We start from the raw sequence: 14,231 nt of genomic DNA on the forward strand, positions 1-14,231 counted from the left end.
CTGCTTAGTCAATATGCATAAACAGAAGATACAAGCTTGTCAGCACATAAACGACAGCGGTTTTTTTTTTGTATGTGATGAGGGTAAAAGAACAAGGTTTTTTTTTTCACGCTCTTTATTAGGCTCGTGCCATTTTATTTTACTGCTACAGCTGTTGGTGCAGTGCATCCGCAGAAACACATCAGGCGCGCTTTTCATGATTGGGCTCAAGACGTGATGCGCCTAGCACGCCGTTTCACGCTTCTCTTGATGCTATGTAAAATTTGGTTATTTGACGTAAAAAATGACGAACAGCCGACTGACATTTAACAGGAAGATAGAGAACGATTGTTAAATCACGCATGCATATTTGATCGTGTTTGTCATCGATTCCACTATTAAGAAGGGCAAAAAGAGTACTTCGACAGTAACTAAGGAGTGACGTGCGCTGCTCCGCGGCAATCTTATTGCCGTGTAATGTCGCTTGGAGTTGTGCGTCGATCGCTTTACGTGATGCACGAAACTTCTCTGTCCAGTATAGCAACTGATTTGGCAGTAATTTTACGCCCCACTTTCATTTGCTACATCCAATAAAATATACAACAAATTTTTCTTGTCGCACTTCATGTAAAATTGCGGAAGCAGCGCCTTTTCATTGTCGCATACCTGACGCAGGAAGTCGCATTATCATTTAGAGGAACTATCGATCAAGCCTTTGATAATATTGGTAAGCTGATGTAAAGTAGGTGGCGCGGATGTCTTTTTTTCTTTTTTATATCCTTAGAGTTAATGCACACAGCATGAAAATGCTGTTACTGTCCAAAATTTTCAATAGGTTGTTGGAGTTGAAAATCTATAATCGACATGTGGGTTTTGTATCTTACATTACGTCTTACCTGGTAATTAAGTCGTTATTCGCTTCCAATTCATTATGTCGGAAAAGGTCGTATGCATATCCTCACTAACGTTTAATAATTGTGTTGGGTATACTTCCCGAAGCGACTCATGGCCTCTGCGGTAGGCCATAGAGGTGGGCACCGGGTAAATTTGGCGGGTATGATGAATTGATCTATATATATATATATATATATATATATTTAAAGAGGGAGGGCGGGGTGAGGGGGCGGGGGGCTAGGAGGATTGGGTAAAACCTAAATATGAATACCGGCAAATGAACGCTGGACACGGACAAGCAATGCTGTTGCCATCGGAAGGAAGTCGCCGGCCGTGTGGTCGGCAAACGGGCTGGCGATTTACAACAGCCAAGCCCGGCCTGACCCAGATCGGGCTGTTTAGTTTTTAACTCACCATGGGCGTCAGCCCGATCTACCGCCGAGCTCATTTTTTTGCTTGGGTCAAGCTAACCTCTCTTATGAGCTTACGATTCTGATACGCTACTGTCAACGAATGTTCAACTAAGAGGCAGGTCGCTCATAAGTCAAAGATTCTGAAGTCGTTCGGTAAAGCGTAAGAGACATGCAAAGCGTCCCAGATTTGTGTTTCCGGATGCACTGCACCAACAGCTGTGGCAGTAAAGTAAACTGGCACCAGCCTAATAAAGCGCGCAAAATTTAATTGTGTCCTTTTACCCTCATCACTTACAAAATAAAATGCGAAGTCGTTTATGTACTAAGAAGTTTGTTTCTGTTTATGCATGTTGACTAAGCAGGCTGTTCACAAGCTGTAGACAGAAGCAGCCGGAAAATGCTCCAGTGAGTAAAGAGCGCTTTCCCGCGACGCCGTCGCGGGTGCTTGATCACCTGCGTTTAGGGAAGTGTACTTCACAGCAAAGCGAGAGCAGCGCGCTCCCGCGCTGTAGCAGATGACGCGAAGCACCTCCCCTAAGTGCCTGTGCGCCTGCGCCGCTTCGCTTCGATTCGCGGCCGCGCCGAATGGATAGCCGCTACGCAGAGCGCGGCCACGCTGAGCCGTGCTCACGCTAAGAGTGGACGACCCTGTACATGTCAAAGCCATTTTCTGGAACCTAACGAGCGTAGCACTCATAGGGAAATGTCAGCATTCTTGAACATTTCTCCAACTTGTTATCAACGTCATTCGTATTTAAATGTCACGTAGAGCTTAAATGTCGATTTCAAGTGAAGGCTACTCTATTTTTAAGTATCGTAGATTTGAAACTATCACTTTTACGTTGGGCCTCCTTCTTATTCATACAACTTGTCTGTTACCAACGTCATTCACATTTAAATGTCACATAGATGTCAAATGTCGACTTAAAGTCAAGGTACCTTAAGTATCGTAGATTAGAAATTTTTAGTTGGATGTCATGTTTTAAGTAGAAGATACGTATTTCCTTTTTAATGTGATCAGCAATGCTAGGATAGTTCCTACACTATGCGGTGTCAATCTATCGGTCTGGTGAAGACGGTGAACCATTTTCCAATCAACTTGAGTCCCTGGCATGGCCTAACGGGGAGAGAATTTGGCTGCTGTGCTGAGGAAACTGGCTTCGAAAAGGTCATCACAAAACAATTGCTAGTGCTCACATAGAATAACGCACATCACTAGTCGAGGAACACGCGCAATCTGATAAAATACGTGCTTCCAAGTAATTTCTAGGCAATGTTAACGCAGTCTCTGCGCCAAATTAATAAGGACTGTGGAGAACAAATTCAGCATCTATTCTCCAGAAATTGTATGGCTTCTGTTCACGTCCGATCTATTTCCTTTCTATTTCTGCTAGCTCATCAAAATCATAAACATGAAATACAAAAATATTTTTAAACGAATACAAATTTTTAATATTGTAAAGCGGCGTATGAGAGCAACATCAGCAGACATGTGTTCTTTTAAACTGATTTGCGTCTACACCTGTCGTAACTCTCCCATAAGCATATTCACGAATTACCAGAACTTCACTAAACTGTATTTAAAAGAGTTCACATAACTCTTACCAGTTATTAACTCTTATGGCAGATGTGCTAGGTAGTGTCGCGGAATCCACGATGGACCATCACGGAAGCGCTACATCTGAGCCTGCGTCGAAGCCGCCGGCTGGCCGTTGTACCACCGCTTTCATTGGAGATGAACACTGATAGCAACAACACGCGTCCTTTGTCTGGCGCTACCTGTAGTAATATATGGCGCCACGGACCTTCACTGCAAAAATTGGAGAAGGCAATAAATATTGGCTAAACCACTACAACTAGGTGACCGAAACAACGCTTCCTATTCTAACATTCAGCTGATCCCCACACATGACGTACATTTTAGCAACCGATTATCTACGACAGTGAAGTGCAACTGTAGATTGCAGTGTTGGTGAAGTTGTGTTGTCCGGATTTACTGAGAACTCTGCAGGCAGTCATTAGACCCTCAGAATCATTGAGGGTGTCCTTCTACCGCCACCATCACTTGCGAGAATTCCCGTAATGTTGTTGCTACACACGCTGAGACGTTTGGTGTCCTCGTGAATCCGCTCCCTCTAGACAACGTTAATAAAAACGTGCGTGAGCCGCAATTCACCGATTCTCTTTACCAATAAATGATCCGCATGATGGTCACCTAATTGTTCTTGTGAGCCTATCCTACTGCCCAGTGCAATGCATCTCGCATTGTTCGAGTAAAACATCAGATTGCAAGACCGTAGAGGCTTGGGCTAGTCGGTACATACTCGATAGGGGAACACCGCAAACGAAAAAAAACACGACAAGGAGACAAGAAGGGAGACACACACCAGCGTTGACTGACGACTGAATTCTTTATTCAGAAAGGAACACATATATACCAAACGAAAACAGAAAGAAACGAAGAGTAGATTACTGCGCATGGGCAAAAAATAGACACCGATTAGATTTCGATTTCCCGCGAATTATGACAGTTCCTGAGATATGTTAGTTCTGCCTCAGACAAGGCCACAGACGGAGTGCTGATGCAAGACGCACCTTTCCTTGCAATGGCAGCAGCCTCAAAGATTTCTCGTGCACACGCGCCATGGTAGCGTTTGCGGATCGTGCACTGCAAAAGTCAAGTCCCGGACCGTTGCGGCACAGATCACAAACACTGTAGTGTAAGGCCATGTTGCTGCCAGTACCGGAGCGAAGGCTGTAGGCATGCTCTCTTAAGCGATCGTTTCGGGAACGACCAGTCTGTTCAATGTAGGAGCGTCCACAGGGAAAAGGCACCTCGGACACCACGCCTGCTTTGCACTGGACGGATGGTGTGGCATGGTTCTTTTTACAAGCTGGTTGTTCGGATTTTTCCTGGTTGGCCTGACGGCAAAGTCGACCTAGCTTGTTAGGCGCGGACAGAACTACACGAACACCTGCACGCTGAGCGATTCTCTTTATGGTGTGGGAGACGCCTAGAATATAAGGTAGGATGGCATACCTGCTTCTGCCGCTGTCTGGCTGCTTCACGGGCGACAGTTTCGCGCACTTTTCAAGTAGTTTTTCCGCGACGCCGGTGAGGAGTGGACGCGGGTATCCTGCACTGATACCCGCGTTCAGTCGTCAGTCAGCGCTGGTGTGTGTCTCCCTTCTTGTCTTCTTGTCGTGTTTTTTTATCGACAACATCAGATATATTTCGGCCCTTAAGTCATGAAAAAAATTTAATATTATCGCTGTCAACCACTCTACAGAAACCAACATTCTGAGTATGGTGAAGAGGGCGTTGCCATCGGGCAAGAGCCAAGCATTAGTCCATGTTCTCGTCGAGCATGTGATTTTGCTCAGAGCATCAAACAATATCGCGCACCAGCGTCCCGTACTCTTCAAGTAATTTCATGTAAACAACACCGGATCTGTTCATCCTATCAGGGAGCAACCGCACCCCGCCTCATATGCAGAGGGCAACATTATTGCTCAACATGTAGGATACGTGATAAAGAATGATGTTGTCCTAGAGCCACGCAGTCCTTGAGCTGCACCTGCTGTCCTCCTAAGAAAGATAACTCTTTGAAGTTCTGTGTAGATTACCGACGTCTCAACTCTCTCACCAAGAAGGATGAATGCCCACTTCCACATACCCGTATAAATGACGTCATTGCTGCTTGCATTTGGCTTATTTCTCCTGCGTAGACCTATGGTCTGGCTATTGCCAAATTCCCATGCATTCATATGAAAGGAGAAATGGGCGTTAATACCACCAGAGGGTTTCTTTGAATTTATTGTAACGGTGTTTGGTCTAAGTAATGGCCCCGCCACGTTTGAGAAAATCATGGCCACCATTCACCGTGTACTGAAGGGGTAACTTTGTCTAAGTTATCTGGATAATATCGTGATTTTCAGCCGCATATTTGACGATCACCACCATCGTCTTGACCTTGTCTCCATCTGCCTTGAGAGCGCTGCACTCACCTTAAAGAAATGTCACTTTAGTGACCGTGAAGCGTTTGCTCGCGGTCAGCTTGCCGACAAAAACGCTGTTCTATGGGACCCGCAAAAAGTCGTGCTTCTAGCAGTTTCAGGCAACCGTATTATTTACGAGCACTCCTAAGTTTTTCGGGATTGTGCTTTTCCGCCGTTTCGTGCCCAAATTTGCCAACATGCTAATACCCCCTGTCTGGAGTACTGAACAAGGACCAACCTTTAAAATATATAGAGTGCGATTTATCGTCCTTGCAGCTCAAGATTGTGCTTACTTCGAAGCCCGTACTTCGCCACTTTAACCACTGTGCTTCCACTGAAGTACACTCTCACGCCAGTGGAATTTGTCTCAGCGCAATCCTCGTCTCATTTCATGGTCCTGTACAACATGTACAACATGTGTCATGGTCCTGTACAACATGTGTTGGCACTGCCGAGAAGTCCATGCGTGGCCTCAGAGACAGAAAGCGCTGCGCTCTGGTTCCTCCGAACGCTGAGAATTGTTTACTCGCTAGCCGCACAGCCAGTGCATTATACTCAGTGACCTAAGCAGGCGAGATGTTCATTGAATATTGGAGCATCCCGAGAGCATTCATGAAGCGTTGGCATAAAGACGTCCATTGGGAAGCGGCACGTACCCAGTGCATTTGTCGCGCAGCCTACTAAAACTTGAGTTTGCTGCCGCTGAGGAACCCTTGTGCCGTGGGTTCGAATCCACACAACATCGGAGAAATTTAAAGGATGTTTTTTTTTTGCCATTGTAGAGCGGCACATTCCCAGAAGCACGCATTTAGTTATACAAATTTGCGTCGAATACCTTCATTGAAGAGCGGCTCCCACCTATATGCACATATGCAGTGCACGGAGTAGGTATCAAAACGTTCATTGATGGCGCTGTGTGAGACTCAAGTCTCCCACATACGAAGTAAAGAATGCCCACGCTAATGAGCGACACATGCCTCCCACAACTCATGGCGGCGCACATGTACGCGCGCCAGGTTGCAAGTACCCAGAATTGCGTGGTCCCCCTGCGAGATAAAAATGCTATAGACCGATTTTGCCGTAAATGTGTACCAGCACTAGAATTTTACCACACGCGTGGCTACGACAACACGCTGAATTGCTTATCACGTGTAAAAGCGTCGTTTCGCTTTCGAGTACTTAACTTGGCTAGGTTAAAAAACAGTCTCGACCGGGTATTCACCAATCCAGTTGGACAGCAAACCATAAGAATGTAGCACTTCGGAAAACATAAATGGCAGGAATATCGGCTTGATAAACAAAAAGATGCTTTCTGACAGCTGGTATGATTTCTATTGCACTAAAAAATGGGTACCATGAAAAGCCGTTGTCAGTCTCTTTAAATTAATCACATAGAAAGGGCACAAGAGACGATCAAGGACGTGGTATCAATTCAACGGCAAGCCGTACCCACAGTAAAGCAATATAAGTACTTCGGTGTACACATAAATGAAGAAAAAACTCACTCAAGCATAAGACAAGATAATCTAAGAATGAAGGGGTTCGAAGTATCTAGAAACGGGTTATGCTGCCACCGATAACGTTTGCAAATGTGAATCTGTGCGGAAAATGAAATATTGTGTAAGGATTGGAAATTAACCGAAGATCGGTAGGGCGGTTGGCCTTGGGTACCATAGTAAAACAGCACCTCTTAAATATAAAAAAATGAGGCACTGCAGGTGGGCATCATTCGGGCCCTTTTTGAAGTTAGAGAAGCACGTGACAAAATTACTTTTCAAGATTTAGGAGCATGGATGTAAATAAATGAACGGCTCAAATTCACAACCACCTGTGCATCAAAAGCGTCGACACAGAATCATTCAATAGGTAAAGAAAGTTGGCAACAGTTTACAGGGTAATTGAAAGCATAAAGAGACAGCCAGGAGGGATCAAAAACAAAGTTACTGCAACAGAGACGGCAAATTGACTGCAACAGTAGGAAACAAGAATGACGAAGAATATTTACAAGAAGGCCGAGAAATAAATTATAAAAAAGACCTCATTTGTTGGCTAAGTTTATTGGTTGACTAAGCAAAAACATACCGGAGTAAATATTCCCAACAGTAGGAGGAATGTGTGTGCTGCAGCAAAAACCTGCAGACAGCTCGGCGCATACTAATGAAATGCGAAAGTTTTCACCTAGCGAGACCCGTGGGAAACATCCACCTTCCAGAAGCACTGGGATTTACTGCGAATCGCTAACACAGAAAGATGCCACGTTGGTGATTCTACGTGGAATATCGCCAGCTGTAAATAATTGGAAAAAAAGAGTGAACCATTTGCCACGCATTGATGATACCCCTAATTGCATGAATGAAGCCCGCTACTTTTTATTCGTACACTTCCTCTCCGGGTACTGGCAGAAAGCTGTAGACAATATGTAGCGCGAAAATATGGTATGTGTGACCCCGGACGGCCCTTAACAAATTAAGGTCACGTGATTCGGTCTTTAGAACACTCGGATATCTTTGAACGCCTGCTACACATGTGTGCGCTACTTCGTCAATGTGATAGTTCTTTCCACCACTTTCAAAACAGAAAGAAGACCTCTCAGCAGTCCTGGGCATTTTTAGTAGAGCTGGACCATTGCTAAACTCGTACAAATGTCACTTTGGGCACCACCATAACTGTAGTTCTTGGCCATTTCGTTCACAATAATGGTATGGATACCGATCCGCGGAAAACCTGCGCCATCAAGAATTCCGCTGTTCCTCGATCTGCAAGTTGTGTGCGCAGTTTTTCGGAGTTTGCTGATACATCCGCTGCTTCACGAAGAATTTAGTGGACACATCAAGATATACTTTTTTCATGTGACCCTCAAGAGGCTTCTACGTTGACATACCTCATTAGCCTCCTCGCGACTTCTCCGACACTTTTCACTTTGATCCTGCGGCGCCTGTGGGGGTCTCTACTGACGCAAGTGTTAATAGAGCCAGTGCATTAAAAACGCAACTTCAATCTGTCCACGGCCTTGTCATCATTTAGGCGAGCTGTCTCGTATGAGCCGCTGACCGCTATTATTCCTTCACAGAGCGCGATTTTATGGCTCTCCTATGGACGGGTGAAAATTTTAAATCATATAAAATAGGAGGGCTATTTCTGGCAGTTACCGACCACCTCTGCTGGCTGTCCACGTAAAATATCCTATTGTATGGCGTGGTCCTGCGACTACAAGATTTTTCACATTCGGTCGCATACAAATCCGGTTGCCTCCACAAGGATGCTAATTGCTCGCCCATTACGCTATAGGTGACCGTGAGAAGGCAGATGAGCGCACCAACCACACTAGTTGTGCTTATTGAACTTGATTCACATCGGTGAAGAACAGAACCATGACCCTCCGTTCCATATGCAAGTTGCAACACGGCCCCGCTGCTACCTGCTGGTGACCTTCAGTCATTGGATGTACCCACGGAACCATGTCTTCGCGTCGGATGAGGCCTTCTAGGTCTTTTTCCCGCGTAGACATTGAAAAAAAACTGTTGGTAGATGTGGCAGCTGATTACGTCAGCGCTGTGCATTTACTGGAGCTCTGCCGACCAGCTGTGCCAATGTTGTCGCGAACTTCCTCTTATGTGGTATTGATACTAAATGATGACTCTTTTTAGACCTATGGGACTGCGCTCCTCCCACCCGGAATAACGCTACAGAACAGTTATTTACATTGACAGAGAGCAGCTCCACCATGTTTGAAAAAACGACGGTGACTATAGGCATAAACTTCGCGAGGTCTCTTAATTCTTCGTAGTGCTACTTCCCTATGTACCTCTAAATACACCTGTGTATAGTCATTTGCGTGCTTTTTTTATCACTACACTATGACATTTGCTCTGTACTTGCTTCACAGCATACCACAGAGCTTTGCTATTTTACTTCGGACTCGTCACGTCAGCTGGATTCTGTAGATTTTAAAGGAATGTAAAGGTTACCATTGTTTTTTTAAGCATGATTATTTCATATGCAGCCACAGAAAACATGGCAAAAATTCTAGCCGTGTATATGAGAGCATGAAAACATTATTTTACGATTCATCAAAAGAATAAGATTAAGACATTTTCAGTTGGCTTCGAAGGTATATAAGCAAGTCTAGAGAAGCTAACCGCCGCAGAAGTTGGGCTGCAGACTGCAGCTGCTCTGATTACTGACATTGTTCTGTGAGCATTGGTGAGTAGACATTCCGGTAACATTTAAATTTTTTTTAATAAGCGAACCTTTTCTTAACGAACCTCGCCAGGTTTCGTAAACGTGGTCATGGCCTGGCTGTTCGTATGCCGAATAGGCCAACCAACCACAGCGGAGCACGCGCGTCGTGCGCGCCGCAGGTTTCCTTGCAGCACCAACAGACTGCGCTCGCCACCGCGCATACGTAAAGTCACTTGGAGCCTGGAGAGTACCGCAACCGCCGGAGCGCGCGCAGGCAACGCAGTGTTGTTGTTTCCAGATTTGGTCCAACGCGTCTCTCGGGGGACAGCAGCTCAGCTCTGTAGCTTCGCTGTCAGCGGTTTATATTATCGCAAATCGACACATTTCATCGTATTTTGGATAAAAGCGAGGATCGTGCATCTAATATGTTTACAAAGCAGTACAGGTGAGTACGATCGGGAGATGTTTACACGCGCCAAATTGCATGACCAGCGACAGGGCGGGCTCTCGAGCGGCCGTCCTTTCGTTTGTTCGCCTTTGCGATAAGTTTTGTGCTCGTTTGGAAGCTATGCAAGTAGTATACTAAATTGCTTAACAGCGTGCATAATTAAGCAACATTACTCGTGTTTTAAGCACTTTATACGTCGCAGGCCTACGCGTATCTCGGTTTGTTTACATTGACTCTTTTACCCTCGTAGCTAATCTGTAGGTATATAACCCGATAAACACGAGCAGCTTTTCCTCGTGTTTTCTATAGTGAAGAACGACACAGTGGTTGTCGCAGTGGGATTTGTGAAATCCGCAAGCAAAACCGTATTTGCTTAGCTAGATACGATATAAATTACATCACGGTACTCGAAAACTGAAGCATTCAACTGTGCTCCACCCCTTCTGAATGCAAAACAAACCCGATGCTCGTGTGTCACACAGAGTTTTTTAGGCTGACTATGCATCAACCGCAGCCGAAGGGAAGCGCACTCGAAGACGGCAGAAAACTAGGTGGGGTGATGAAATTAAGAAATTTGCAAGCGCAAGTTGGGGAGAATCAGCTAACACAGACGGCTGTTCCTTAAGCCAAGGGGTAGCTGCTTTTTGATCTGGGCTGGTCCAACATTTCGCACCTGCCTATAGTAATGACACTATCCGAGGAATCCAAGCTCAACGCTGAACATTTCTCTCGCTATCAATGCTTCGTGCTTTGAGCGAAACTGCCACCTTTTTGAGGATAGTTGAAGCAGCCATGTCATCGTTTCCAAAGTATTGCTCTTCTCACTGTCAGCAGTAGCCCCTAAATTAACGCACACAGAAAATTTAAGAGAAACAATGAATACGCAGATGATAGCTGATACGAGCGAAAATATATTGTGAAGTCGTACGCTGCCACAATTCTTATTGCAATTTACTTGTTCGTTTCTTGACATAACTACAAAAAATAGACTGTCAGAGCTCACTAATACAGTTCGCGTGTAAATTTTCAACATGGAATCAAAGATCATTGTACCTGTTGACCCATGGCTTCCAAATGTTTTGTGTGTTTAAGATACAGTTCTGCGCAGATCGAGCATCAAAACTAATTGATTCATCTTTGAATTGACTTGTTTAGTACAAGAAACAATACGGACGACATAGAACCACACAGGGGCCCGTCCTCCCCCCCCCCCCCTCTCGTGGGAGAGCATGCGGGGGATGAATACGGGAGCTAGAGGTTAACAGCTTGGCTGTCAAATGTGATAGCTTGCTATTAGCCTCGCGCGTCCGTATGGCGGCGCCAGCGCTCACGATCGCGGCAGCGCCACTGCGGTCAGGTCGAGCATATTTGATGGTGGTGGTGGTAGCAACTTTTATTGCCATTGATGGTGGGGGCGAAGACCCTTACATGCCACTTGGGTGCTCCCTACTGTGAGGACGCACCCTTACACCCTTACAATAGCGCAAACCTCATAGCACTGGAGATGATCCACCACTGGTCTTGAGGGGAAGTGCAGGTCAAAAGAGTCTCCCAATAAGACTCCGCCATGGTCTGTGATGGGGGATGAGGGAAGGTGGGGCATGTGAGGAGGGTGTGTAGGAAGTCTCCTGGTTTACCGCAAAGTTTGCATGAGGAGGGGAATTGGTCTGCGTATCGTGCATGTAGCAGTAAGGGGTATGGGGCAGTCCGAGTTTGTAGTCGTCGCAAGTGTGCGGCCTGCCCTACGATGAGGGATGGGGCTGGGGGTGTGTATTCCCTTCGTTCGTCCCGGTAGTACGAAAGGATATCACTGAAAGAAAGCAGGCGCTCCCTGGCCCGTAGAGGGGGCTCGACTCCTCCTGCCCGGAATGTGAGACCTCAGGCTAGGAAATGAGCCTCCCCATTGCCAGGGAGGCCGGCATGTGCTGGCGTCCAGTTGAGGGTTATGGGGCGCCGGGGCTGCCAGATGCCTTGTAAGCGAGCAGCGGTGCGGGATATTTAGCCGTTGGCATAGTTGAGAATGGCAGATTTGGAGTCGGTGATAATTTTGGTGGCAGATGTAGAGATGAGAGCAAGCGCGATGGCTGCCTCTTCAGCCTCTGTGGTGGAATTGGTGATGATTTTGCTGCAGGTTAGAAGCTTTGCCTGATTTTCGGCTACCGCCAGGGCCCCTGACGTATATTCTGCTGCGTTCACGTAGACCACATCATGGTCCTCGCTGTACTGTTTGTGGAGGGCCCGAGCCCTTGCTATTCTGCGGTTGCCATCTCGCTCAGGGTGCATGTTCTTGGGGATGGGAGGTATGTTGAGGTTAGAGCGCAGGATAGAAGAAAGGGGGACCCCCTAGGTAGGGTGTGTATTTGCGGTTAGGCTTAATTGGGATAATAGAGCGCAGCGAGCGGCTGAGTTAGACGGGATAATTGTGCCGTAAAGGTGGCTTCTGTGAGTGCCTCAAAGGTGTTGTGGACACCGAGTTTGAGGAGTCGGTCGTGGGATGTGCTGGGGGGAAGGCGTAGAGCCATTTTCGTGCAACTGTGTAGGAACGCGTTTACCCGGTCTCTCTCCTTCTGTCGGAGGGGTAGGTATGGAAGGGCATATGTGGTGGGGCTTATGATGTAAGCCTGGGTAAGGCGAAGTGCATTTCGCTCACGTAGGCCAGCCCGGCGGTTCGCTATGCGGCGAATAAGTCGGGTGGTCTGTTGAGCGTGTTTGGAGAGTCTTTATGACTTCTCCGTGCGCGCCGTGGGAGTGTAGAACTAGTCCTAGCACGCGGATTTCGGATGTTAGTGGGATAGGTTGGGTACCTAGCCTAAGGGAGATGGAAGGAATGACTGAATCGCGTTGCTTGGGGCGGTAGAGAAAGAGCTCTGATTTGGAAGGGGAGCAGGTCAGGCCGCGCTCCTGTACATATGTGTCGATGGTGTTTAGTGCCAATTGTAGATGTTCCATTTCGGCGTCACTGCCGCGGTTTGCCCAGTCAGTGATGTCGCCGGCGTAAAGGCTGCAATGGATGTCGGGGATTTGAGCTAGTTGTTGGGGTAAGTGAAGTATGTTGAATAGAATAGGGGAGAGGACGGCTCCCTGGGGCGTACCTCGTGCTTCCAGTGTTATGCCTGGGATGCGGTGGTCGCCGAAGGTTAGCGTAGCTGTGCGGTGGCTGAGGAAGTCTCGGATGTAGTTGTACATCCTGGCGCCCCCTGCCAGGGTTGTAAGTTTCTGTAGGATAGCTGAGTGTGTAACGTTATCGAATGCCTTCGTGAGATCCACACCTAGGATAGCTTTGGGGTCGTAGGTTTGGGAATCTAAATGTGTTGTTTTAGCTGTAGGAAGATGTCCTGTGTGGAAAGCCCAGGACGAAATCCAAACATACAGGTTGGCATGAGAGTGTTGCCTTCAAGGTACTTGCTGAGCCTGGTCTGGAGTACATGCTCCATGAGTTTGCCGACAGAAGTGAGGGAGATCGGACTGAGGTTAGAGGTGAGCAGAGGTTTCCCAGGTTTGGGTAAGAACACGACTTTGGCCTCTTTCCATTGCGGTGGGAGGGTGCCCTTTTGCCAGCACCCATTAAAGTATTCGGTAAGGGCGGCAATGGATTGGGTGTCGATATTCCTGAGCGCCTTGTTATGTACCCCGTCTGGGCTGGGGGCTGAGGATGGGCTAAGTCTCTGGAGTTCAACCGGAACTTCTGCTTCTGTAATGGTTTGGTCAAGGAGGTCGTTAGCGGGGCCTGCATAGTCGGGGTGTGTTGCAGGAGGGTATGTGGGGAAGTACTGATTTCTAAGTTCTTGGAGGAATTCCGGTGAAGATGTATCGGAAGATCTATGAGTTTGGTGAGGTTGTATCTTTGTGTGGTCTTAGATTGAGTGGAGTCTATAAAGTGCCTAAAAAGGTTCCAGGTCGGAGGTAGACTCATATTGCCATCTATCTTGTTGCATAGTGATTCCCAGTTTTGTCGTGAAAGAGTCGCCGCGTGGGTCTCTATCTCTTTGTTGAGACGGGCGAGGCGGCGTCTTAGTGTTCGGTTCCAGCACTGCCTTTGCCAGCGTCGTTCTAGGCCTGCTTTAGCTTCCCATAAATACAGGAGTCGGGAGTCAACTGTGTCGCTTGGGCAGTCCTCTCGTAGAGGACGAGTTACTGATCGGACATCACTTTCTAATTGTTTGGACCAGCCGGTGATGTCCGTGATGGGGACGACGTTGCGGGCTGCTCTACATGATCTAAAAGAGTCCCACTTCGTGAAAGTGGAGCCTCTGGGAGGTCTGCAGGGTAGTTGAGCATTGAAGAGAATTTCGATGATGCTATGATCACTACCCAGA

Source organism: Dermacentor silvarum, chromosome 5, assembly GCF_013339745.2.
Source record: "Dermacentor silvarum isolate Dsil-2018 chromosome 5, BIME_Dsil_1.4, whole genome shotgun sequence".
In the NCBI taxonomy this organism is placed as follows: Eukaryota; Metazoa; Arthropoda; class Arachnida; order Ixodida; family Ixodidae; genus Dermacentor; species Dermacentor silvarum.